The 25726-nt window shown below is 45.3% G+C and overlaps 1 protein-coding gene and 1 long non-coding RNA gene across 2 annotated transcripts in view; one reads left to right on the top strand and one right to left on the bottom strand.

The window, feature by feature from the left end:
• Positions 1 to 10081, bottom strand: part of PLEKHA2 (pleckstrin homology domain containing A2) — a 57424-nt gene extending 47343 nt beyond the window's left edge. Inside the window, exon 1 of the mRNA XM_081082918.1 lies at positions 9918 to 10081. The gene's annotated coding sequence lies outside the window, so the exon portion shown is untranslated. The remainder of the gene's footprint in view (positions 1 to 9917) is intronic.
• Positions 10082 to 10794: 713 nt separating this feature from the next.
• On the top strand, positions 10795 to 19223 carry LOC308513119. The gene is made up of 4 exons (XR_013995512.1): positions 10795 to 10944; positions 14369 to 14457; positions 16926 to 17012; positions 18850 to 19223. It is a non-coding gene; the product is annotated as an uncharacterized lncRNA (long non-coding RNA).
• The last annotated feature ends 6503 nt before the right edge of the window (positions 19224 to 25726 follow it).

Here is a 25726-nt window from a genome sequence, read left to right as displayed (position 1 = left end):
TGCAGACACTGGGTCAAAGATGGGAAGGCGAGAGGCCTGGCAATGGGTGGGGAGGGAGCATGTCCCTGAGAGAGGATGCAGCTTTCCCTCTAGGAATAGGGAAAAACAGGAGTCCCCTGCAGAAAGGCCGGGCCAGCTCCCACTGAGAGTGTCTGGTCAGGATGAGGGAGCACACCCATCCCTCACGAAAACTAGGCAAACTCCCTTGATGCAGCCACAGACAGAATTTCCAGGGGTTTCAAGACTTGCCACTCGGGGGACATTTCTAAGAGAAAGCATAAAAATGCAACGGGATAACAAAGCCGACTGTGTGGGCCTAACTCCCTGCACAGCGCCCAACTTCATGCCGGCTTTCAAATGCTCCCTTTTCAGCCACCAGGATTAACCAGGGCCTGTCTTTTTCTCAAGTCAGCGGCCAGAGAAGGCACTCTTTCCACAATCCTCCAACAGCCCGCTGTGGTGCAGGGGGTTTTCCATCGGCATGGAGCCCTGGAAGGGAGAAGACCTCCATGAACCAAAAGGAAAGGTAATGAAAGGAAGCATTCTGGTTACAACATCTCCTGACTGTGGTTCTCGCCCCAGAAAAAAAAAAAGAAGCTGCTCAGATGTCCTGAGAAGCCGCTGAGTCACAAAGCACATCGAGAGCTGAGTCACAAAGCACATCGAGAGTGTGGGAGGTGGGGAAGGATCCGCGGCAGGAGAACCAGCATCACAGGGACACGTGGCTGTAACCAGCCGACCCACACAGAAGTGACATCCTCAAAGCCGGGCACAGAACACAAACCTGAGGTCCTAACCCAACCCCTCTGCCAGCTCACTCAGACCCCATTCGTACAGTCCTTGTCACAACAGCTGCTAAGATTGGGTTCAGAGAGCCTGCTGCCCCCTCCCCGCCTCAGAGCTGTCACCATCATCTTCCAAGACTCTGCGGTTCCTCTTCTTTCTCCCAGAGGGGCCCCTCTAATACAATCAACTCTGCCACCCCAGGTTCAGCCCAAACAACTGGGCAGTGAAGGGAGAAAGGAAAGAGCTAGCAACTGGTTCTACAGTATGCACACACACACATACTGTCACCCCAAAATTCCCCTACCAAGACCAAGACAAAGCTTTGACATGTCCTTCCTAACTCACAACATTCCTCCGGTTCTGTAGTTTAAGCCTGTTTTCTGACTCTCTAAAATCACTTGTTATCTTAAATGTCATTTTTAACTTCATTTCCCTGATGTGAAAATATTGGGTAGAGGGTGACATTGGGTAGTGGGACGCAGGAGTTGCCCCAGCCCCAGCATGCCCTAGGCCCCAGATCAGCCGTGGGCAAACTACGGCCCACGGGCCGGATCCAGGCCGTTTGAAATGAATAAAACTAAAAAAAAAAAAAAAAGACCGTACCCTTTTATGTAATGATGTTTACTTTGAATTTATATTAGTTCACACAAACACTCCATCCATGCTTCTGTTCCGGCCCTCCGGTCCAGTTTAAGAACCCATTGTGGCCCTCGAGTCAAAAAGTTTGCCCACCCCTGCCCCAGATGCTGACAGTGACTTTCTCCCCACCTCCAGGGGCAGGATGCAGAGTGTTCTCGCTGGCTTAAAGCACCAGAGACCCCTCTCTCAGCCTAGCCTCTTCGCCTTCACCTTCGCTCTGACACCACAGTGAAACCACCCAGCAAGTAGCTTCTTAGCCTTCACAATACATGGAAGACAAAGAGAACAGACATCTGTGCAGGAAGGGACCTCGGTCCACCCCACTCGGCGCCCTCCCTACCCTTCCAAAGCTTGCCAAACCTCCCTCGTGCCTTCCGTGCTTCGTGCAAAGACCACAATACAACAATGTCGTCACTTCAAAAGGATCACTCTAGCCAGCCATTTTCACTTCTGCATGCTTTTTCATGCCACTGTCTGCATAATCCGCCTTTTTAAAAATTTAAATTGTATCATAAACATGTTCCCTGTTGCTACATAGTCTTTGTAATCGTTGTTTTTAATGGCTGCATATTACTGGACTGTATTTACTATAATTTACTTAACCATTTCTCCGTGATTAGACAGCTAGATTATATTCAATTTTTCAGCTAGATTACATTCAATATTACAGTTAGATTACAATCAATAAATGATGCTGAAATTCGTATTTTCATGCTTTGTTTCTTCTTTTACAACAAAACAACATAAATTCCAAGCAATAATATGACTAATTCATAGCTTATGATTTTTTTACAATTCTTGAGACCTATTTTCTGCTTCATCTCCCTTCGTGGACTTTGTGAAATGCGAATCAAATGGATGTGTGCCTGCAATCAATACCAATCAATCTCTTTCTGTCTCTGTCTCTCTCTCATACACATACCCCAAACCAAACCAAAACATGGCCTCGCACAGTGCAGATAACTAAATAATGTATTTTAAAGAAAAGTAAATTAGAAAAAAGTAAAGTTTTATATGATCCTAATGTTTTCAGTATATAAGTTCCTAGGTAAGTACTGCAAATGAAAATATATTAAATATTTAATTTATAGTGACAATGAAACTTTGGAGGAAAACAAAGTGAATTTGCATGAAGTTACCCATTGATCAGCAGAAAATGGGTTAAATGTCAATTAAACCAAGATTCCTGGCCAACATGTGCTAGTTGAGCCTACAAAGTTCATGAAGAAAAAGAGAATCAATGGCTGCCTACCTTACAGTGAGATCAGGGGCATTGGGAGGTTTCTCTGTCCAAAATATCCCCTCAACGGCCCATTTCAATGCCTCTGTTCCATCACTGGAGGAAATTCAAGCCAAGAATAAAATTGTCCCTTAGGAATTGAGGCAATTGGCATCTTTATCAGGCTCATAATATGTAAGCGATACCTGGGACCAAGACCCTAAGAAATAGAACATACCCCGATGGAAGAGAGAGACAACAGAGGGAGCGAAAGAGTAAGGAGAAGACTGCTGCTTGAACAAACGTTATCTACTTGAAAAATTCCCCTAAGATTCTTATACACCGGGGACAGGAGTAGGCACCTTTCTGGGAAGCCGTTTGGCAATATATAACAAGAGAGCTAAAAATGTTCACAGCTCTGACCCAGTAAATCTACTTCTAGGATTCTATCCAACGAAATGAACAAAGATGCAAATAAAGATTAAAATAAAAAGATAGCAGCTGCAACAGATTTTGTAATAACAAAAAGTTGGAAATGCTCTGAATGTCTCCAATGATTAAGGAAAAATTAAATAAATTATGAGACATTCGCATAAGGAAATGTTACACAATCATTTAAAAACTATGTTTTTAAGTCATTTCTAATGAATTAGGGAGAGCCATATCCTGATAAGATTTTTGAAGATATCATGTCATTTATAATATGATCTCAACCCTCTAAATATTATTTTTGTATTTCTATATTTGGATAGAAAAAGACTGACCTGCAGACACCAAGATGTCAGCAGTTAGTACCTATGGCTTATGGGTGAATTTTACTTACTTTTATGTATTTTCCGTATTTCCCAAATTGTCTACAGGGATGTGTGTTATTTTATTTAGTAGGAAGGAAGACTGTTTAACTCCACACAAACCCTCATTCCCAGCATAGATGTTTTGAAGCTGAGAACAAATTTCTCCATTCTCCAAAGTCCATAAACAAGTAAAACCTTGCCTACATTACAGCTCTCTTGGGACTTTTAAAAGCAATATCCCACCCATCACAACTGCTCAAGAGCCAGGTACCCACTCAGAGAGCTTTGGCACCCTCCATTCTAGCTGCGTGTCTTACTTCCTACTTCAACATCCTCTTAGAGAGGCTCATGCTTTCCCTGCAGGTTTGGTTCCTTACTCTCCGGTCTTCCTAAGAGGAGCCTCAGTCCTTGGAGCCGGCAATATTCTTGCCCAAGTCGATGCCTCTATACCTCTATTGCTACAGGACGGGAGCCACGCAAGCCCAGCACTCCCGCAAAAGAAAAGGGAGCCTAACTAGGACCCCCAGGGGAATTTTCCTTCTTCAGACTTGGGAGAGAGGGTTGACATTTTTTAACTAAATGGCTAGATAAAGAGATGGGTGAACAGATTTTTTTAAAGAAAAGTATAGCGCTCCTAAGTCATGCAAGCAATGGTTTGCTGTATTGTACATCTTGATTTTTAAGATCAGTAATGCAGTTTGGAGATAAGGGAAAGAATAAAGTGAGGGAGAGTGCTCTGCCTGACCATGCTGACACTGCTGAGGCGTATAAAAATATGAGAAAGGCGTAACAGAGATAAAGTCTTAAATGGCATTGCCCCATTATGATATAATCTAACCTCCAGTTTAAAACAAAAGTTCAAAAAAAAGTTTTTTAAATGTATTTGTTTTTTAAATTTGGAGATTTTTTCTTTCATGTTACTCGGTGTCGGCAGGACAGGGAGTTCCAGCAATTTCAGTCCAGAAAACAGTCAGGAAGGCGGTTTTTGCCACGCAGCGGGGCATGCAGTAAGTACACCCCTGTCGCATTGCCCGCTGACGGTGGGAGAAAGCGGGTGGGAGCTTCAGCATCGTGAGCAACAGGGACACCAACAGGAAACTGCTCAATTTCTACAGGAGAAAGTCTATCGGGAAATGACATCGGAGGTCTCAGCGAGGACTGTGATGCAGCAGACAGGAACTGGGGTGTGGAGGTTAAGAGCGGCACGCAGCTGGGATATGCGGGGCCATGTGAGCAGGGTGCTCACCTCTGTTCAACTGCAGCACCCATGGGCGTGTACTGTGGGACCTCAACAATGCCCAGGGCCCCGTAAAAACCACACAACAACAGCCAAACACAGGCTGAGCTATTTCAGAACACATCCCTGAGAATGGGCCAAAGGTGATACCTTAGGAAGTGTGGGAGCATCTACCTCCTACGGTTACAATCTCGCTGCATTTTGAAAATGTCATCAGAGCGAACTCCAAACAGTCTATGGCAGGAGAGTAATCTGAGAGAGAAGGGAATGTACTGGGAACATGTTCCCAACGGAAGTTCGGGGTGAGGAATGCAAACATCTACAGGAATGGGGAAGTTAAGAAAAGAAGCTCCTCGACACAGACAGCCGCCCAGTCCCCACTCGACCCAAGAACTCTGAATGGAGGGCAAGAGACACTCAAGAAACTTTCAAGGGGAAAAAACGCGGGGGAAACGGCAGGAGTCACTGACCACTGATACCACTGCAATAACGATGCTAAAAACAACAAACTATTTTAAACACCCATGACCTCTCTTACAGCAACCTCATCGATGTTCAGAGAAAATGTGGTTGCGGGAGCCAGTAGGGAGCAAAGGCCTGCCACGGCTCAAGGCTCCAGAGGCACCTCCACCAGCGAGGTCACCAGGTAGGCGAGCTGCCACACCGGTTTTCTAAATAGCCTGTAAAGCCAGAGCCGGTTGCTCAGTGGGTAAGAGCATTGGCCTACGAACTGAGGGTCCCGGGTATGATTCTAATCAAGAGTACATGCCAGGGTGCCAGCTAGGGGGCGTGCAGGAGGCAGCCAATCAAGGATTCTCATCATTGATATTTCTATCTCTTTTTCCCTCTCCTTTCCTCTCTGAAATCAATAAAAATATATATATTTTTTTAAATAAATAGCCTGTAAAAACGGAGATCTCCAACCTGCAGAACGGTCCCAGTCCCCCACTTAGAAGACTCAATGAGTTCAGTTTCACGGTAGGGCTTCCTAGCAAGAACCACACAGGAGTCCCAGGGTTACAATCTTCATTTAAAGTTTGATAGTATGAGCCATTACAATGTGGGCAGTAGGAAAAGGAATAAAAAAGAAAGCATGGTTGTTTCTCCTCTCGACTAGCCTTTGGAAAGTGCCAGAGGAAAGGGTAAGTGCATCTGTCTAAATTCACAACCCTGAATTTAGGGAGGGGCTGGGTGTGACAAGGAGGATGTGCAGGTGACTGATCAGCATGAGTGGGTTTGATGAAACTCTTGCAAGAAGGTGGCCGTGAAAAAGGGTGTGCTGATTCCAGTTACCCATTGATGTGGTAGAGTGCAGTGAAAGAGGCTGCGTTTTAGAGTCAGACTCTGATGAACTTTCTGGGCCTGTTTCCTCATTTGCAAAATGGAGAGCATCACTGTGCCTACTTCAAAGGTTGCTTGTGGGGAATTAAATGAAATAAATAAGGTGTGAAAGTGCTTACCAGGACGTCTGGTACAGAGTAGGCACTGGGCAACAGTTGTTGTTAAGATGTCTGTATGCGAGGAGTGCCTAACAAGTAGTATATGATTACCATGACTTCCGCAAAGCTGGCCGATGCAGGGCCAGGGCTGCAGGGCCACCTCTACCACTCAAGTATCAATAGGCAAATATCAACGGAAAGGCCATGACACTGTTATCCCTCACAAAGAAAGGCATACATTTTCTTTCCTCTGGCCTCTGCTCAAGAACCATATTTTACCTCTCTAAAATTCTCCAAGAAGCCCTAACCGGTTTGGCTCAGTGGATAGAGCGTCAGCCTGCAAACTCAAGGGTCCCAGGTTCGATTCCGGCCAAGGGCATGTACCTTGGTTGCTGGCACATACCCAGTGGGGAGTGTGCAGGGGGCAGCTGATCGATGTTTCTAACTCTCTATCCCTCTCCCTTCCTCTCTGTAAAAAAAAAAAAAAAAAAAAAAAAAATCAATAAAATATATTTTAAAAAAATAAATAAATAAAATTCTCCAAGAGATTAGAAAAAAAATCCAAGAGATCCAAAGACTATCTTGGCCAGCTTTCCCTGAAAGTTAACAGAACCCAGCAGAGCCTATGGGGTTCCAGCGAAGGGGTGCTGGAGCTGCCTCCTGCTCCGCCCAAGGGAGGAACACAATAGCAGAGAGCCACTTTGCAAGTGGATGGCCAAATATGAGTCCTAGCTGATAGCACAGCAAGTACTAGCCTTTGCACTTTAACTGCAGTGTTTCCCAGGAGCTAATGGACAAGCAGGCTTGGCTTCCCACCCTCTTTATCTCAGCTGGCTGACCTCTATGGGCAGAAAAGCACATCACAGGCCCAAAGCTGAAAGCCTTTTGCCCAGTGTCAGTGTCAGGAGCTCCTGCACCAGCAGAGCTGGGACCTCCGGGGTGAGAGAGCCCAATCCAGTCTCTAGTCCTCTGCAAGTCACTTTAATCGCTGGAGGTCAGGGCAGAGAAGGGGCTTTCAGAAAGAAGATAAGTTATAAAGCCCGAAAGATTGGCTGTGCTTAACAAGCATCAGGGGCCAGAAGAGGGGAGAACAGAGTAGCACAAGATTTGGAATAAAGGTCAATTCCAAGTCCCCCTACACTAAGCACAGGCCCCCTCAGCACGGGAAGGAAAGGACCCCATCCCTCCCACCGCTCCGCTGCCCTATCTCCCATCCCTGTCCAATTCCCAGGCTTAATGATGGGCTTATATTGGGCAGGGCTAGGATTCTTCTCTCCCCATAGGCTGTCAAACCATAATATTTGCTCTGCTTCCTTCCCTTCCAAAGTCTAACAGATTAGATTGCCGGAGTGCCATCAGCTCACTAAGACAGACGGAAAACTGAAAGTAAGGCAGCCCAAACTGCTCATGGTGGGAAGAGATGGAGTAACCCAATGTTCCAGCACCCAGATCCTCTTTTCCAAGCTCTAGGACTAGATCAGCCAGAATAAATAGTGCCCCAGCAGTTCCAGTGAGTTGGAAGGTATTTACTGCACTGTGGCCCACAGCAAGATCTAATTTGAGGCCTTTTAACAGGGGCATCGCCCACCTGCCCACCTGCCCCAGGAAGAAGACAGGGAGTCAATGAAGGGCCAACTGGATGTGCACAATAAAGACCCTGCAACTGCTGCTTGGGTCTTCCTGGAGTCCCAGCACCTCAACAACACCCTGCAAGCCTGCAGGGGGCTGCTCGGGAGGACCTGGCAATTCGGGCTGACGCCTCTCCCTTCCCACTTTTGCAGAATCTCTCCAGGGGTAGGCACCACCCAAACCTGCATGTCTTCAGGGTTTATTTTAAACCTGGTGAAATACTGAGCTAAATATGGCTCGACTTACTGCGATGACATGATGGGATTCGTAGGCCCTACTTCCCTTCTGCAGAAGTCAGAAGAAAACACCAACAAAGGAAGAGAAGGCTTTGCAAACTCTCCACCATAGAGTAGGTGGTTTCCAAGTCAATATCTAAGTGATTACCCACCTCTGAAGTGAGCAAGGCTCCCATCATCAGCCAAGGAGAGCTCCACCAGGTGTGCCACACGTTGTAAAAAGGGGGGCTTACAAAGAGGGCGGAAGACTGTTTAAGTGTAAAGGCAACATCCAGAGTAAACCAGCTTGGTGGGTTGAGTTTCCACAGGCTGGAGGCACCCCCACACTGCTCTTCTTCCTTCCATTTGGACAGATGCACATAACCCCCTGTGCTTGCCATCATTCATTCATTCATTCATTCATTCAACATTTACTCAGCACCGTGTAGATGTCATACCCTGGGCTGGCCACAGAGTCTAGACGACAAGCTAGACTTTCACAATGACAGGAGTCACCTGCCTTCAAGTGAAGGAGGTTAATATCTGAAGTGATGACAGTGCTTTTTAAAAGCCTCCTCTGGTTTCTCAAAGCACGCTGGGTCTCTATGTGAGCACACAGCTTTGTGTTCTAGGAATCTGTTTGGCTTCCTAGACTGGAAGCTCCCTAAAAGCCAGAGGCTGCTTTCTGTTCGTCACTGCCTTTCATGTCCTTGTTATCCAACAGATGTCAACTGAATCCAAATAAAATGGAAAACAAACATTTCTATTCTTTCAACCTCTTCGGCTTTGCTGTTTCTGAAGGCTTTGCCACCAAACAAAGAAAAATGATGAAGCTTCAGAAAGGAGACCGGCCTAGTCAGATATATTAAGAACAACAGGCGAACAATTTTGGAACTTCAGCCCAAGTGCAACCACCACGCAGTGGGCTGAGGTGCCTCCAAGAGCCACAGCTGGCATCCTGGGAGAATGTGTTCCCCCACCCTCTTCTCTGCTGTTTACTCTCCTCAGAAAGCCCCAGTCGGAGTCCCAAAGAAAGAAAGGGAGGGGGGGTGGGGGTGGAATTCAAAGGGGAAGACACAGCTTGAACCCACACTCATCAAGAAGGGAGGAAACTTTAAGCCCAAAGGCTGGGGGGGGGGCGGGGGGGCTGGGCTGGGGGAGGAGAAGTGTAAGACTCAAGTGGAGGACATGCCTGGACACTTTTCCTTCCTACAAGGCCTCCTTTTTTCCTTTCCTCTTTTTTTTTAACTTGATGAAATAACAGTCTTCAGAACTGGAGAGCTGCAGCAGAAAAGGGAAGCAAGTAAGGTGAGGAAGAAGTTAGAGAGAGAACGAGAGAGAGAGAGAGAGAGAGAGAGAGAGAGAGAGAGAGAGATCCCCTCAAAGCGCTTTCCCAACCTGGAACCGAATCTGCATTTGAGGACAGTTTTCCTCCAAGTCACCCCCGAGCCTGGGGTCCCCAAAGGCCAAGGCCCGGGCTGGACCCGCGGGAACGGAAGGGATCGCCCCACGGAAGCACGCTAGGCCTGTCCTGGAATAAGGTGACAGGGAAAGAGAGAGACGAGTCTCCACGGCCCAATCCGTGCCCAAGGGACTTGCCTGGACGGTCTCTGCTCTCCTGCCCTGCCCGCAGCTCGGGCAGCTGTGGCGGGGCCGCTGCCCCAGCGCCAGAACCGCAGCGAAGTTCCGCCGCTGCAAACGTGAGAACGGGCAGCCCCGCAGAACACCGCCCCCACCCCGCGGCCCCACCCCCGCGGCCCGACCCCGGACGGCGGCGACCTTGGCCACCCCGGACGCTCCGGAGGACGGGAGGGAGGGGCTGCCTCCAGGCTCTCCCGGGCTGGGGGAGGCGACCTCCCCCTTGGCCGACGGCCACAGGGCCGGTGCGCCCCCGGCGCCCCCAGCCCGCGCCGGCCCCAGCGCGCCCCTCCGCTCCCGGCCCGCGAGCACCCCACTTACCCCGCCGCGCAGGGGCCGGGCTCGGGCAGGGTGCGGGGGTTACATCGGGGTGCGACGCGCCCCTCCGGCCCGCGGGGCCGGCGCTCTCCGGGGGTTTCTTTATCTCGCCGCCAAACTCTCGGTGCCTCAGGCTCCTCTCGCTCCGGTCCCCCCGCCCCGCCCCCTCCTTCTCTCTTGTCTCTCGGCTCTTTTTTCCGGGTTAATTACGTTTCGCATTAAAGCAAAACCCAGCCCCGGATGTGAGTACAATGCTCCGCCGAGCCCGCTGGGGGAGGAGAGGGGTGCCGGGGCGCCGCGGGGTGGGAGGGGGCGCGGCCGGGCGCGGCGGGCTGCGCGGAGGAGGCGGGGCGGGCGCCCGGGAGGCGGCCTGACCACCTCGCCCGCGACTGCGGCCGCGCAGGTGGGACCGGGCCGCGGAGGGAGGCCCTGGCCCGCGCGCTCGGCCCCGGGCAGCAGGTGTCCGGAGCGGGAAAGGGGGCCCGGGGCCAGGGCATCCTCGCAGGAAGGAGGCGGGCTCCCCCTTTATCTCCAGTTCTTCTTCCCGAGGCCCCACCCAGCGACTGCAGCCCGGTGCCCCTTGCCTTTCTGGGGCCGCGGGGTTAGGTCTAGGGTGAGGCCCGAAAGACGAAGCGGAGGTTCTCCCGGGGTGTCATGAAATGGTCCCCATGGCCCGGCGGGGCCTGCCGTCCTAACGGGAGGTGCAGGGACCTCTTCAGAGTGTGGCGCAGACACCCTTCCTGCCCGCAGAGCGGGAGGGCGCTGGGGGGGGAATGGGAAACAGACGGGCGTGCGGTAAGTAAGAACTGCCGAGGGGAGCCTCCCAGAACTCCTGGGAGCCGGACCAGGCTCTGCGTTATCGCCTGGAAGCACACAGCAGCCGGATGGGGAGCCATCCCGGTCACGGTGAGGAAACCGAGAGGCGGCGGCATGAAGTAATGCGCCCTGGGTCCCACAGTTAATCCATGCAGGTCGGTCAGGTTCTGACGCCGGCCTCCCACGTGCGGAGTAGACGTCAAAGATGCATCAGGTCAGGCCATCCGCATCCCAAACCGAGACGTGGGTTCGCCCTGGGATGGAGGGTCGGGAGGTGCGGTGTCTGGGAATTGCGATGCAAATGCAGTGAATCAAGTCTGAGCCCTACCCGGCTGGGAGGGGGAGGCGGGCAAAAGGCGATCCCTGAGGCTCCAGGACAAGGACTGGCTCTGCGGGAGGGACGCCGGCTGGCCCACATCCCAGGATTGCAGGGGGAAAGGCGGGCACCTTCAGAGTCTCCGGGACCTGCGGCAACAAAGCCTGGGGGTAGGGGGCCGGGCCAGAGGAGCCAGGACGAGGCCGGCACACACCCCGAAAGCACAGTGATGAAACCACACGCGCTTCCTCTTCCATTTGATTGCCAAAGCAAAAATGAGCCGACGGCTCTCTCAGGTGTGAAAAGGGGCTGTTCGCTTGAGAACGTTTTGCTTTGAATGAGGAAGGAAAGGGGAACACAAGAAAGAAAGAAAAAAAACACATTTCCTTTGCGATAAATACACCAACGTCCATTTTTTCCCTCTCGCTGCTCCTGAGAGTGTTGTCACTCACAAGTTTCAGGCAGCGTAGCATGTTGACGGGTATGTTCTCTGGAACCAGGTGGCCTGGGTTTGAATCCCAGCTCTGCGGCCTATTAGCTTTGATCCCTGGGCAAATGACGGAACCATCAGGTGCCTCAGTTTCTACATCTGGGTCATTATGGAGAGTAAACGAGTTAATATTTGTAGTGTTCAGATGCCTGTCGAAAATGAGGTAGATGCTGTGTAAGTGTTTTCTAATTTAAAAATTAGGTTATGGTTTTCAGAGTGAAAAGAAACGAAATTCCACCCGGCCCCAAACAAATCTGACTGGAACCGGTGGTTCCCAGCGTGAGCAATGAGGTAAAAGCTCAGATTTCATGGTATGGTTCATATTAAAACCCATAAAACTCAACTCCACGTTGGGCCTGCCTGAGTCACTCAATCACAGAACCACAAATATTTCCCTAGCACTACTGTACAGGATGCCTGGGAGGCCAAGAGGAGCCCAAGGCCTTGGGTCCCGTGGAGAGGATACAGTGTCAGTAGAAGGGCACCCTGAAAGGAGGGGGTGAGCTGGAGTACGGGCTCCAGCTTTATCCCCATTTCTTCTTCCCAAAGCCCCACCTGGGCAGGTGTCCCGCCCAGAAGTGCCCTGGGAGTAAAATGGCACAGAGAGTGAATACTGTCAACCTTTAGAGGAGAAAGATGTCTCTGTGTGTGGGGGGTGGAGGCCGGTTCTCAAGAAGGAGGTGAGCTTTGAAATAGGCTTAAGAAGATGGAGTACAAACAGCCTAAATGCCCATCAGCAGGCGAGTAGATTAAAAACTGTGGTACATCTACACAATGGAATATTACGCAGCTATAAAAAAGGAAGGAACTCTTACCATTTGCAACAGCATGGATGGATCTGGAGAGCATTATGCTAAGTGAAATAAGTCAGTCAGAGAAAGATAAGTATCACATGATCTCACTCATATGTGGAATCCAATGAACAACATAAACTGATGAACAACAATAGATCCAGGGACAGAGAAGCTTGGAACAGATTGTCAAACCTCAGAGGGAAGACAGGGGAGGATGGGTGGGAAGAGATCAACCCATGACCTTGTATGTATATATGCATAACACATGGACGCAGACAGTACAGTGGTGAAGGCCTGGGGTGGGGGTTGGGGACGGGCTGGGAGAGGTCAATAGGGGAAAAGGGGACATATGTAATACTTTCAACAATAAAGATTAAAAAGAAGAAGAAGATGGAGTACAATTTGACTCCAGCGGTGGGGGGCAAGAACATGTTAGGTTGCGGGGGGAGGGTCATCAGGGCACTTGGGGTGATGCTCATTGTCAGGGGGCCTCATTTTCTGCTGCATCTGACCCTGGCCAGGACCTGCCCCCAGTTAGACTACAATGGCTGCCCTGATTCCATTCCCTTACCCCTGGATTTCCTGGGGTTTCCTCAGAGGACCGCCCCCCCACCTCCTCCTGTAGTGGGCACCACAGAGCAGGTGTCCATCCATTCTGCATCCTGCTGTCACCCTTTTCCGTCTCATGACTGACACATTTTGAAAGTATTTCCATTGCCTGATTTCATGCGTTAGTTTTTTTCAGTGCAATAAATAGCACTGGTGTCAGAAAATGTGAATGCCTGCGGGGAAAAGAGTGTCCACAAAAGGGCCTTCCACATCAGCGGTTAAGTCAGCCGTGGGCAAACTACGGCCCGCGGGCCGGATCCGGCCCGTTTGAAATGAATAAAACTAAAAAAAAAAAAAGACCGTACCCTTTTATGTAATGATGTTTACTTTGAATTTATATTAGTTCACACAAACACTCCATCCATGCTTTTGTTCTGGCCCTCCGGTCCAGTTTAAGAACCCATTGTGGCCCTCGAGTCAAAAAGTTTGCCCACCCCTGGGTTAAGTCCTCTTACTGTATCAATGCAGGATGAGGTTCAACAGTTTGCTCACATTTTTGCAGCTAGTTAGTGGCAGAGCTGGATCTAGAAGCCATAGTTGACTATCCTCTCAATCTTCTAGTATTGGTATAGAACAGTGGTCGGCAAACGGCGGCTCGCGAGCCACATGCGGCTCTTTGGCCCCTTGAGTGTGGCTCTTCCACAAAATACCACGTGCGGGCGTGCACATACAGTGCGATTGAAACTTCGTGGCCCATGCGCAGAAGTCGGTATTTTGTGGAAGAGCCACACTCAAGGGGCCAAAGAGCCGCATGTGGCTCACGAGCCGCGGTTTGCCGAGCCACAGTTTGCTGACCACTGATATAGAAACTTTCCCAAGAAGATGGAGACTTCTGGCCCAGAACCTAAGAATCTAACCAGAATGCCTTTTACTCTACTCAGGCCATTTACTTATGCATTTCTACTACTTTTCCATGTTAATGGCTGGGTGACGGGAGGACCTAACCTTCAGTGGTGAGCGAGGGTCCCTCAGGGAACTGCATTGTTCTCTGTCCTCAGAGATACCCATTATATAAGGTGCCAGGCTGCAGCTGGGGCCTGTTAGTGCTGTTGGGGAAACTGTGGGACTGAAGAGGCCAAAGTCACTGTTTGATCCTGGTTCAGGCCAGTTAATTTTACACAAAGATAAATTGCTCCAGGGCCACACACTGCACCTCTAACACTAGCTGGTCATTTTATTAATAGTTACTACTGGTTTCAATAGCAAAACACCATCCATTTCCAGAAAGATTACTCAATCTTACTATTGTTCTATTCAGTCCTATCCATTTAACAAACAATTATCTGAACCTTTTACCATGTTTCCTCCCATCTACCTTGCATTTACTTATTTGCCAAATACTTACTAAATGCTAATTGCTTTACGTGTATTATCTCATTTAAGTCTTATAACACTGGGACCAAGTTATTCTTATTACCGCATTTTACAGATGAGGCGACTGAGACACAGAGACCAACTTGTGCAGCCCGGTGCCAGAGCCTGCCTCTTAGCCACTACGTTTATGAAGGATACAGAAAGGTATAAACCAAAACTCGTTCCCCTCCACATTTTTTGGTATTTATTATTTAGAATCTCTATTCCATTTTACCTAGCAATTTCGTGCCCAAGGATATGTCCTACGGAAAAGCATCTGAAGGTATATGTGGTACATATGGTGTGTATGTGTATATATGGAATGTGTATATGTACATGGATTATATACACACATACTCACTGAAGCATTGTTTATAATGGTGAACATTGGAAATCACTTTCATGATCATTAACAAGGGATTTAACAGGTAAACACTGGTACATTCATACAATCTTATACTATGCAGCTGTTTAAAAAAATGAGCTACGCCAAAACCGGTTTGGCTCAGTGGATAGAGCGTCGGCCTGCGGACTGAAAGGTCCCGGGTTCGATTCCGGTCAAGGGCATGTACCTGGGTTGCGGGCACATCCCCAGTGGGGGATGTGCAGGAGGCGGTTGATCGATGTTTCTCTCTCATCGATGTTTCTGACTCTCTATCTCTCTCCCTTCCTCTCTGTAAAAAATCAATAAAATATATTTAAAAAAAAAAAATGAGCTACATCTCTATGTAAAAAAATACTAAATATTTTATGTGGAAAGAAAGTACAAAGCTGTCTTATAGTATGACCCCAGTTCTCTAAATAAAAATTATACATGCCTATTACATGAAAAAAATCTAGAAGACTGCATTCCAACCTGTTAATCCCAGTTTTCTTAGGGCAGAGACGGAGGAGCTATAATAGTGGATCTCACTTTCTAAGAGATGGATTTCTGTAATGTTTAATTTTTTTGCAATAAGTATGCATGCGCCCTAATCGGTTTGGCTCAGTGGATAGTGTCAGCCTGCAGACTGAAGGGTCTCAGGTTCGATTTCAGTCAAGGGCATGTACCTTGGTTGTGGGCACATCCCCAGTGAGGGGTGTGCAGGAGGCAGCTGACTGATGTTTCTCTCTCATCGATGTTTCTAACTCTCTATTCCTCTCCCTTCCTCTCTGTAAAAAATCAATAAAATATACTTAAAAATAAGTATGCATGCATTTGGTTCTGAGGGAAGAACAATAATGATTTAAAATTTTAATAAAAAATTTAAAAAGCTCTATGAGGAAACATACTGCATCCCTCAAGGAGCCCATCATTTATTAGGGAGGGAATATAACATGTACAGAAATAACTATGATAAAAGCCAGAAACTGATAGATGCAGAGAGGAGGGAAGAGATAAAATTCTGTGGGAAATCACAACCAGCTGGGGTTGAGAGGCGCAGGAGAAAATGTACGAAGGGCATTGTAGAAAGACCTTGAAGGAAAGATAAGATGCAGCAGGTGGAGAGGGGTTGGTGCGACAAGGTGGATTCCAGATCAAGAGATTGTCAAAGGCAAAGCAGAGAGGCAGGAAGGCATGGGATCCATTCAGGGAAGTGTGACTGGTCCAATTCAGCTGGAGCACGAAAGGTCTGATGAAGGGTTTTCATGGGGAACAAAACAAGAAAGAAAGGTAGCTGGAGGGTCCTTATTGCTAAGCTAAGAAGTTGTGCTTATTACTTTAGGCATCAAGTGCCACGGAAGGCTTTTGAGCACAGAAGTGACACAATTAGAAGTGAGTAAGCAATTTCATAGTGATTGCACAGTAACTGGAGTTGAGCGCCAAGCTGCCAGGGTTTGACGCCTGACTCTGTCACTAATTAGCTGGATAGCCATGGACCAGTAACTTTACTTCTTTCTCTGTGTTTCTGTAAAAGGGGAAAGGCGGTGATAACAGATAACCTACCTCATACTATTGTTGTTGAGATTGAGTGGGTTAGTGTTTTTAGGACACATGGTAAATACTGAGAATGTCTGTTACATTTTTAAAAATCAGTCTACCATTGGACTAAAATCTTTGCATCTCATTTTGAAACTTATTACGGAGAGCTAGCATTATGTGATAAATTATTAACTATTCTTCCTTTCCACTTTCACAGGACTGGAGATTATTAATCCCCTTTTACAGGTGGGACCACGTAGGTTTTCAGAAGAGGTATAGTCTCAGAATCACAGCCAGTTATGAGTTGAATCCATGAGTTCTAAATCCTAGTTCAGTGATCTCTGTTCAACATCAGGGTTATCTCTTAGCTCAAATTCTCAGAGCCTTAAAAATGGGAAAATTGGGGAGTGGAAGAAACTTTGGCAATTTCCATTCATAGGATAAGGGAAACAGCAGGACAGAACAGTAATAAAGTAAAACAAAAAATATAAAAAATTTGGTGGGATACCTGGAAATTTGTGTATAAAATAAAACTTATAAAAAAAATAAGTATAGATGTGCTGAATTGTGCCCAACACTTCCAAGATCATATGTTAAAGACTTAATTAGAAATGAGATTTCTTTAGGTCGGAGGTAATTAAGGTTAAATGAGGTTGTGAGGGTGGGGTTCTAATCCAATAGAACTGGTGTCCATAAAAGAAGAAGAAAAAAATCTCCCCTCTCTCCACAGGCACCAAGGAAAGCCAATGTGAACACACAGCAAAAAGAGAGGTCTCCCCAGAACCTAATGGATCCTGGACTTCCAGCCTCCAGAACTGTGAGAAAATATATGTCTGTTGTTTCAGCCACACATTCTATAGTATTTTTTATACACAGACACACGTATATACATATACATGCGTTACATACACGTGCCAACATTATGTCATGGTCACAAAGTTTAGAAAACGTGGCTATCCTGCTAAACCTGGCACGAACATAAACCTCAAAACTGAGTGCGCATCCTGTCCCCAGAAATAACAGGCTGCCTGCTAAATGCACCGTCCCTATCGATCGTGCTGATGGCATTGTTTTTCTGTCCGCTTGAGTAAGCGCAGTGCACTGCTAGGATTCTGCATCCCCAGCGATGCCCTGTGATTATGTGGGAAGAACTGGGCCTGTGGATTCCGAGAGAGAGGAGGAATAAATACCTTAGCTTTGAATCCATGACCACGTTTAGCAGTATATTTAACTTTATTTTTGCTTAAGCTAGTTACATGATTCCTTTCCTCAGCGCTGAGCCTACATGCGGGCTACTATTAGCAAATACTGTGGATGAATATAATCAAAGTTGTTAGCTAGAATAAACTCCGTCCAGTTTTCCAAGCGATTCCTATGGCAGTCAGTTAAGTGGGTGGACTTTTCCATCAGTGGTTCTCAATATGAGCTGATTATTACAAAACAAAGAAAAGAAAAAGGGATATTTGGACAGATAGATGTATGTCTTTCCAATGTTTTGTTAATAGGAAAAACATGCACACGGTATGGAGTTCAAGTGGTACAAATAGTAAGAACGCACAAATATTTCTTCCACGCATGTCTTCTAAACACTGTTTTCTTCCGCAGAGGTAATCAATTTGTGTGTATGTGTGTGTTTAATAATAAAAATATTCAATTTGCAAGGATAAAACTTAAAATGTAACTATCTGTTAGATTTATAGGTGAGTTTTAGAAATTTTTTTTTATTCCTGAATTTTCCAAGTATTTTTCAATAAGTATGTATTATTTTATGATCAGAAAAAAATGTTAGTTTTACAAGTAAATAGTTTTTAATTTAAAAGTACCTCAGAGATCTCATAGATGCTTTGTGATTAAAACAAACAAACAAAACACCACAGAACTAACTTTATCCTCAACTTAAAAATACTTGTCAGTCTGTGGACACATTTTTCAAAAAAATTTAGCCAATGTTATAGCCATTCACATGAAAACTCCTGCCACTGGAAAAAATACAATGAAACCTGATTAACAGCTTAAACCCTGGGACCTATTGAAATTCAGTGTGAGCCACTGGAGACAGGTAATTTACTCAGGAATCTTCTTTCAAATTTCATCATAATTTGTATAATGACTCCACATGTCTATCAAACTATATTAAAATTAAGTATAATACAAGGCTGGAGAATTAAGCCCAGTCCAGCTTACCTCCTTCATTTAGTAATTAAACAATAACAAGCTAAATGTATCCTTACACCTAATACTTAATGATGCTGTGAATGTTCTAATTGGGTAAGTAGCCAAATGCACCCTCCAGTGTCTGATCTCAGATGTCACAGTCCTGGCTTGCTGAAGAGACATACACAGGAACACAACCCTGAGCTAGAGGTTGCCCTCTGGCAATGTCAATCTCTGGAACAGAACCCTGAATTTAGACGCTGAGAGGGGAAGGGCCTCTGAGTAGACTAAGTCCCTGCATTACTAATAAGAAGAGCCTTTCTTAGGCTTGCTTAGGAGTTCTGATTGAGTATCTAATTTCCAAAGGTCCAATTATGTGGTTTCCTAGCCCTCAGCAAATTAGAAACAACAGCAGAATGGAAAAGCTATTGGAGATGGGAGAAGGGAAGAGATAGAGGGGGAAATGACTTTCTTCAATTAATTCCTCTGTCCCTAAACAGATTAGCAGACAACAACAAAGGAAGGGAAAGAGAAGCTGACTGTGTTCTCAGAGGTCATTTGTGCTCAAGACGACCTTCATCATTCCTGGTGATGGCACTGGGGTAGGAAAAGGTGGCTGAACAGTGATCAGTGCCTTTATTTTAGGTGGAAAGTTTCATGTGGTTTTGCTGGTAGGAACAGTGACCTCTGAGGGAAGTTCACCTCTGAGGTGGTAAGAGGAGACTTAGGTTTCACTCACACTCTTTTGTGCTTTTAAAATATGATACTGTGTGTTATGCATCTTCTGTTCCATACTTTAAATTTTTTAAATTATTTTAAATGACTTTACAAATAAAATCTGTGAAAAGAAACGTGTTTAAATTAAAAATATTGAAGACCTGAAATTATTAAGCTTTCAGAACTAAATGTGGTGGGTAAGCTCCTTGACACTGGTCTTGGCAATGATTTTTTTGGATTTGACCCCAAGAGCAAAGGCAACAAAAGCAAAAATAAACAAGTGGGACTACATCAAACAAAAAAGTTTCTGCACAGAGGAAACAGTCAGAAAAATGAGAAGTCAGCCTACAGAGTGGGAGAAAATACTTGCAAATCATACATCTGGTGTGGAGGTTAATATCCAAAATATATATGGAATTCATATAACCCAATAACAAAACAAAACAAAAAAAAAACAAACAAAAAAACAATCCTATTTAAAAATGGGCAGAGGAACTGAAGAAGACATGTGAGTGGCCAACAGGCATATGAACCGATGCTCAACATCCCAAATCATCAGAGAAATAAGAATGAAAACCACAGTGAAGTATTACCCCACACCTGTTAGAATAACTGTTATAAACAAGACAAAGGATAACAAGTGTTGTCAAGGAGGTTGAGAAAAGGGAACCTTTGTGCACTGTTGGTGGGAATGTAAATTGATGCATTTCCACTATGGAAAACAGTATGGAGGTTCCTCAAAAAATTAAAAATAGAGCTACCATATGATCCAGCAATTCCTCTTCTGGGTATATTTCAAAAGGAAATAAATCACTATCGCAAAGAGAATATCTGTATCTCCATGTTCATTGCAGCATTATTCACAATAGCCAAGACATGGAAACAACCCAAGTGTCCATTGATGGATGAATAGATGAGAAAGTGTGATATATAATAACATTAAATATATAATATTATTCAGACATGAAAATTAAGATAATCCTACCATTTGTGACAACGTAGAAGAAACTTGAGGACACGATGCTAAGTGAAGTAAGTCAGACAGAGAAAGACAAATACTATATGATCTCACTTATATGTGGAATCTTAAAAAAAAAGAACTCATAGAAACAGAGGACAGATTCGTGGTTGCCAGAAGCAGGAGTTGGGGGTGGGTAAATGAGTGAAAGTTGTCAAAAGGAACAAATATAATATAAATAAGTTCTGGGAATATAATGAATAATATGGTGACTATAGTTAATACTGTATTGTATATTTGAAAGTTACTAAGAGAATCGATCTTAAAAGTCCTCATTACAGAAAAGAAAACATTTGTAACTATGTGAGGTGATGGATGTTAACTGAACTTATTGTTGTGATCATTTTGCAATACATTCATATATCAAATCATTATGTGTACACCTTAAACTAATACAATATTATATCAATTATATCACAATAAAAGTGGGGAAATTCAAAAGATACCAAAAAAATATTGTACCACAATGAGATACCACTAAATACCTATCAGAATGGCTAAAATAAAAAAATAGTGACAATGTCATATGCAGGTGAGGATGAAGAGAAATGGATCGTGGTTCACTGCTGGTGGAAATGTAAGATAGTACAGCCTCTCTGGAAAACAGCTTGGCAGTATCTAAAAACACTAAAGATGCAACTATCTTAAGACCCAACAATTACACTTCTGGGCATTTATCCCAGAGAAATAAAGACTTAAATTCACACACACACACAAAACCTACACATGAATGCTTGTAACAGCTTTATTGATAATAGCCAAAACTGGATACAACCCAGATGTCCTTCAGCTGATGAGCAGTTAAACGAACTGTGGTAGATCCATAGCATGGAATGCTATTCAGCAATAAAAACGAAGAAACTATAGATACAGGCAACAGCCAGAATGAATATTTAGAGAATTATGCTAAGTGGAAAAAGGACAGCCCCGAAAGGTATACTGTATGATTGGTTCCATTCACATAACATTCTTAAAATGACAAAATTAGAGAAACAGAGCAGATGAGTGATTGCCAAGAGTTAAGAAGGGTGTGGGGTAGGAGGGACGTGCGTGTAGCTATACAAGGGTGCCACCGGGACCCTCCTCCCGATGGAAATGTTGTCTCTTGGCTGCAAAAGACTCACTTTCCTGATTGTGAGGTTGTACTGTGGTTCACAAGATGCCACCCTCGGGGGAAACTGGGTAAAGGGTACACAGGATCTCTCCGGATTATTTCTTACAACTGCATGGGAATCTACAATGATCTCAAAATAAAAGGTTTAATTGACGAAAAAGTTAAAGCTAACAAACACTGACAGGGCTTCGTGCTTAAATAGATGTTATCTAGTTTCAGAAATCACCTGTGGTGAGACAGGACCCGCTCGACCCATGGCCACTACAAACTCCACAGACTGGCGAAGCAGTTTCACACCCTGTGGCTGTATTGAAATTGTGGTGACCTGACATTCATTGTTTAGTTCTGATATGAAGAGCAGTGCTTTATTTCTCTCCTACCTCAACTGCTACAATCCATATCTCATAGTTTCCCCCATGGCTGTTTCCTCAGCCATTCAGGCATAGGGTTGCTTCCATCCATTTTCCTGCCTTCCTTAAAAAGGAAAGTGTTTAATACTTGGAGAAACTCCCCCTGAGGCCTCAGCTGGTATGCAAGAAAGTCACTTTCCTATGACAGGGTGCACATCAGGGTTGGTTAGATCATTTGAATTAGTTACTGCTGTGGCTCCCGGGTAGTCAGAAGGTGACAAGCAAACATTACAGTTAGAAGTCCGTTGGAATGCGTCTCGTAATTATATGTTACTGACTACACCATGAGTCAAATCACGGCCACTGAAATGTAACTGCATATTCTTGAAATAGTTCGGCTGTGAGGTCCAGGGGCTGATTTATTTCTAGTTTGCCCAATTTAAGCCCTTGTTCGTGACTCTGTAGCTACCACCCAGTTTAGAGTAGATGGGCAGCATGGTGAGGACAAAGAACTTGGAAAGAGGAAGCCTCTGAAATTACAGGTAGGATGACGCCTACAATTTTAACTGTTCAAAGCTGCAAAGGATCTAGAAATAGAAGTACTATGTTATGAGCAGAAATGTCAGTAAGAAGATGATATAAACCAGTGGGCTCCAAACTTCTCTTCACTACACCCCTTAAAAAGTACTGGGAAAGAAGGTAACCCTTTACACACTTTTTTAAGTTGACCCTTATAACTTTTAATCATAAGCTTGAGTGGTTGAAAAGGATGTGTTCTGCAGATTGTTAACAAGTAGTGTTTTAAAATAAAATGGTTATAGCACTCTTTTTAAATGTATCCAATAGAATCTAAGTACCGCAGTTATTTGACACCATCATCCCTTTTTCAAAATAAACAGTTATTTGTCAGAATATTAAATCATTCCTTTCCCTGAACTATATTTCTATCCCACTTTCCCTAAAGGATTGTATCCGAATGTCACATATTCTTATGACATCTTTATTATTTAATAATCTTTTGATACCCTATCATATGTTCTGAAACAAAAATGCATATGTAAATTGATTTTACAATTTAAAAAACATCTTGTGACCATAAGCCTCCCAGTGCTAAAACAGTCTTGGAGTTGTAATTCATCATTACAACGATTAGTAACAAAATAAACATGTATTTTATTGTTCTCTAAACATAAAAAGAGTAAAATATTGGAAATCATTCTCTTAATGAGATGGATGAGGGTGGACTTTTAAAAATAATGTCTTTCTATATATTTACACATACATGTAACAGTTCGAATATCCATCAATTAATATGACTCTTGGCAAGAATGAGCACATTGACCATCAATATCATCCCTATTTCTCATTTTCATGAGTGTAGGTGCTGAGAAACCTGTTCACATTGCTAAGTAGCTGGGGCTGTAGGAGTTCTGTTATGACAATGTCCAGGGCTGATGAGAAAGAAGGAAAATCAGGACATATTTCTGGACGTATGGCTTCAGAGGGGAACCTGGAATGACTTAACTGCTTATGAACTCAAACCCGATGTGAAGTTTTCTAGTCAGTTCACCTTTGCCAGGAAACTTTAAATTCGTTTTTCAGCAGGGCTGAATTTGGCAATGTCATTCCATTCTTTGAACTCCTTCGAGCCATAGGTCAATGTCACTTAGAAATGGCTCTTCCTTCAACAGTTATCCATTGGGAAGGTTGTGCACGTGAGGGGGCAGGTTGCTATGGGCACTCACTGTGCTTTCTGCTCAGTTTTGCTGTGAACCTGAAACTGCTCTTAAAAAATAAATAAAGTCTGTTTATAAAAATTATTGTACTGATCCATCAGTGGTAACTCAATTAGGCTTTTCTCCAGGTTTTTGCCATAAATTGGAAACTACTTCACTGGTGAAATGATATGTATCTGTTTAAAAGAGCTTTTGCTTTCTCAACACAAACACAAATATTCCTAAGTGTCCCTTGTCTTGGCCCTGGATGTTTTTTTAAATCCAAGGACAATGCCTTTTGCCCCCTTCTTTTACAAGAAAGAGAGGACTCTGTGAAAGGCGAGGTGGGAGCAGGGAAGACCTCTCACTCCATCTCAGGCAGGTCCCTCCCCTGTGGGTACTTGTCGTTTAAACATCACTGCAATGCCCTAGCTGGTTTGGCTCAGTGAGTGGAGCATTGGTCTTTGGACCAAAGGGTCCCGGGTTTTATTCTGGTCAACGGCACATACTTCGATGTTTCTTTTGTCTTTCCCTCTCTTTCTAAAAATCAATGGGGAAATATCCTCGGGTGAGGATTAACCAAAAAAGAAAAGAAAAAAAAAGGCATAAACATCACTGCAGTGAGGTGATTTAAAAACAACCTAAATACACAGAATTGTAATGTCAGAGTGAATTTATTTGCTGTTTACCTAAATTTCAACTTTACCTGGGTGCCCAGTCCCCCATTTTAAGAGATGAGAAAAATGAGAGCTGAGAAGGCTGAGGTCCTGAGCCTTTTCCTTCTCCCTCTACCTCATTCTCCGATGGAGCTACTGCTTTCCCATCTCTCATCGTGGTGTCGTCCGTCCTATCTCTCCCCCTACCTTTTCCCCATCCTTCCTACCCAAACGGCAAAAGTGTGTGCAGAAACAACCATCAAAAAATGGGTGGACAACATTCATGGAGCCGGTCGGCCGCGGGAGGAAGGCCTGGCCGGGAAGCGGGGTGAGAGGAGCAGTGTGGGCACAGCGCCCTGTCCTGTCACCTCCGACACAGAGGCCGACGGACGGAGAGAGGCAGCAGCTGCTGCTTTCAGGTCAGAACCAAACTGATGTAAACTTTGTGAATTTTCTCTTTCACAGTCTACCCTGTGGACACGTCATAAAAAATATTATTCAAGGCCAGCCACATTCTGGATAATATTCGGTGCTCTCCGGAGCTGCTCCTCAAGAAAGATACTGGCCAAGCCTTTTGGTTTTTCTTCCCTCTTCCGGTCCTAGGTACTAGCACTATCCTCGCTCGCTCCCCTCCATCTCCCAGGCACCAAAAATAATTTGAATTTCAAGCCTTTTTTTGGCCTTCCTGTGGCCTCCTTTGGGAATTGTTCTGGATCTAGCTGGCTCCATCTGTAATTTGGCAAAAATCTCTGGCTGCACCCCTCCCCGCCTCCTTTTCTCAATACATGGGGAGTTCGGGCTCCCACCACCTTCCAAAGAACCTTCTCGACCTAATCCGTAGTTAACAAAAGTGAAAGGAGCCCCAGGGTGTCCCTGTGAGCCTTCGGGCTCCACTTACCTTGCCCTGGCTGTGGAAGAGCAGGGCTCTCTGCTTCAAAGGACAAGATGACTGTGAAGAGGAGGAAGGCAAGCTCTGTGCTCTTCGGTTCAGGACACCCAAGGCAAGTTCCTGTTTTAGAGACAGAGTTTTAAAAACTGATTACGTTTAGAAAGGGTGTGTGTGCATGTGTGTTTCCCTCTCTCCAATTCACCCACGTGATCCCTTGATCTCCCTCTGGGGGACAGCTGGTCTACCTTAATAAAAAAAAACTCTCTAGATTTACTCCCCTTACCCCCAGCCCTGTTCCTCCGCCCTCATGAACCTTCCCTAGCCACTGTCTCAATAAATTTGTTATTGACAAGAAAGAGGAAAGGAAAATAAAAATGAGAAAGACAAAGGACCGCACGTCTGAGAGTTTCCTGTGGTTGGGACACCTTTAGTTCAAGGTTTTCATGACTTGTCTTCCCCTCGTCCTTTCCATACTGAAGACAGTGCCCCCAAGCACTGCGGGTTACCTGTGGAACTCCTTTTCTCCCTCTGACCCTGCCTGAGACGCTTCCTTAGACCTGGAGTTGGGAGGAAGGAGGTAAAAGGGAGGGATGCCCAAGGATGAGAGCCGGGAATTTCAGTGCCAGGCAGAGCCTCTCTGCCTTCAGTGCCCCGGGTGCCTGGCCAAAGAGGCACCAAAGAGCGATCTCACCTCTCAGTTTTAATAGCACCTGTATATTACTCTGTTTTTGACAGTTTTCTTATATTAAAATAGGAATCATCATGCGTAACACACGATGTTGTTGTAAGGAATAAATGAAATGAAAGTGCCTAGTTCCTAGCATACAGTAGAGATTAAATGAATGTTCGTTGAACGTAAAGTATGCTTATTACATTATGTTGTATTTGTTTACCTGTTTTTCTTTCCTACTGGACTCT

Source organism: Myotis nattereri (assembly GCF_964212035.1).
Source record: "Myotis nattereri genome assembly, chromosome: 2".
Taxonomy (NCBI): Eukaryota; Metazoa; Chordata; class Mammalia; order Chiroptera; family Vespertilionidae; genus Myotis; species Myotis nattereri.
Note: the sequence above shows the minus strand (reverse complement) of the source record. Positions and strands in the feature narration are given on the sequence as shown.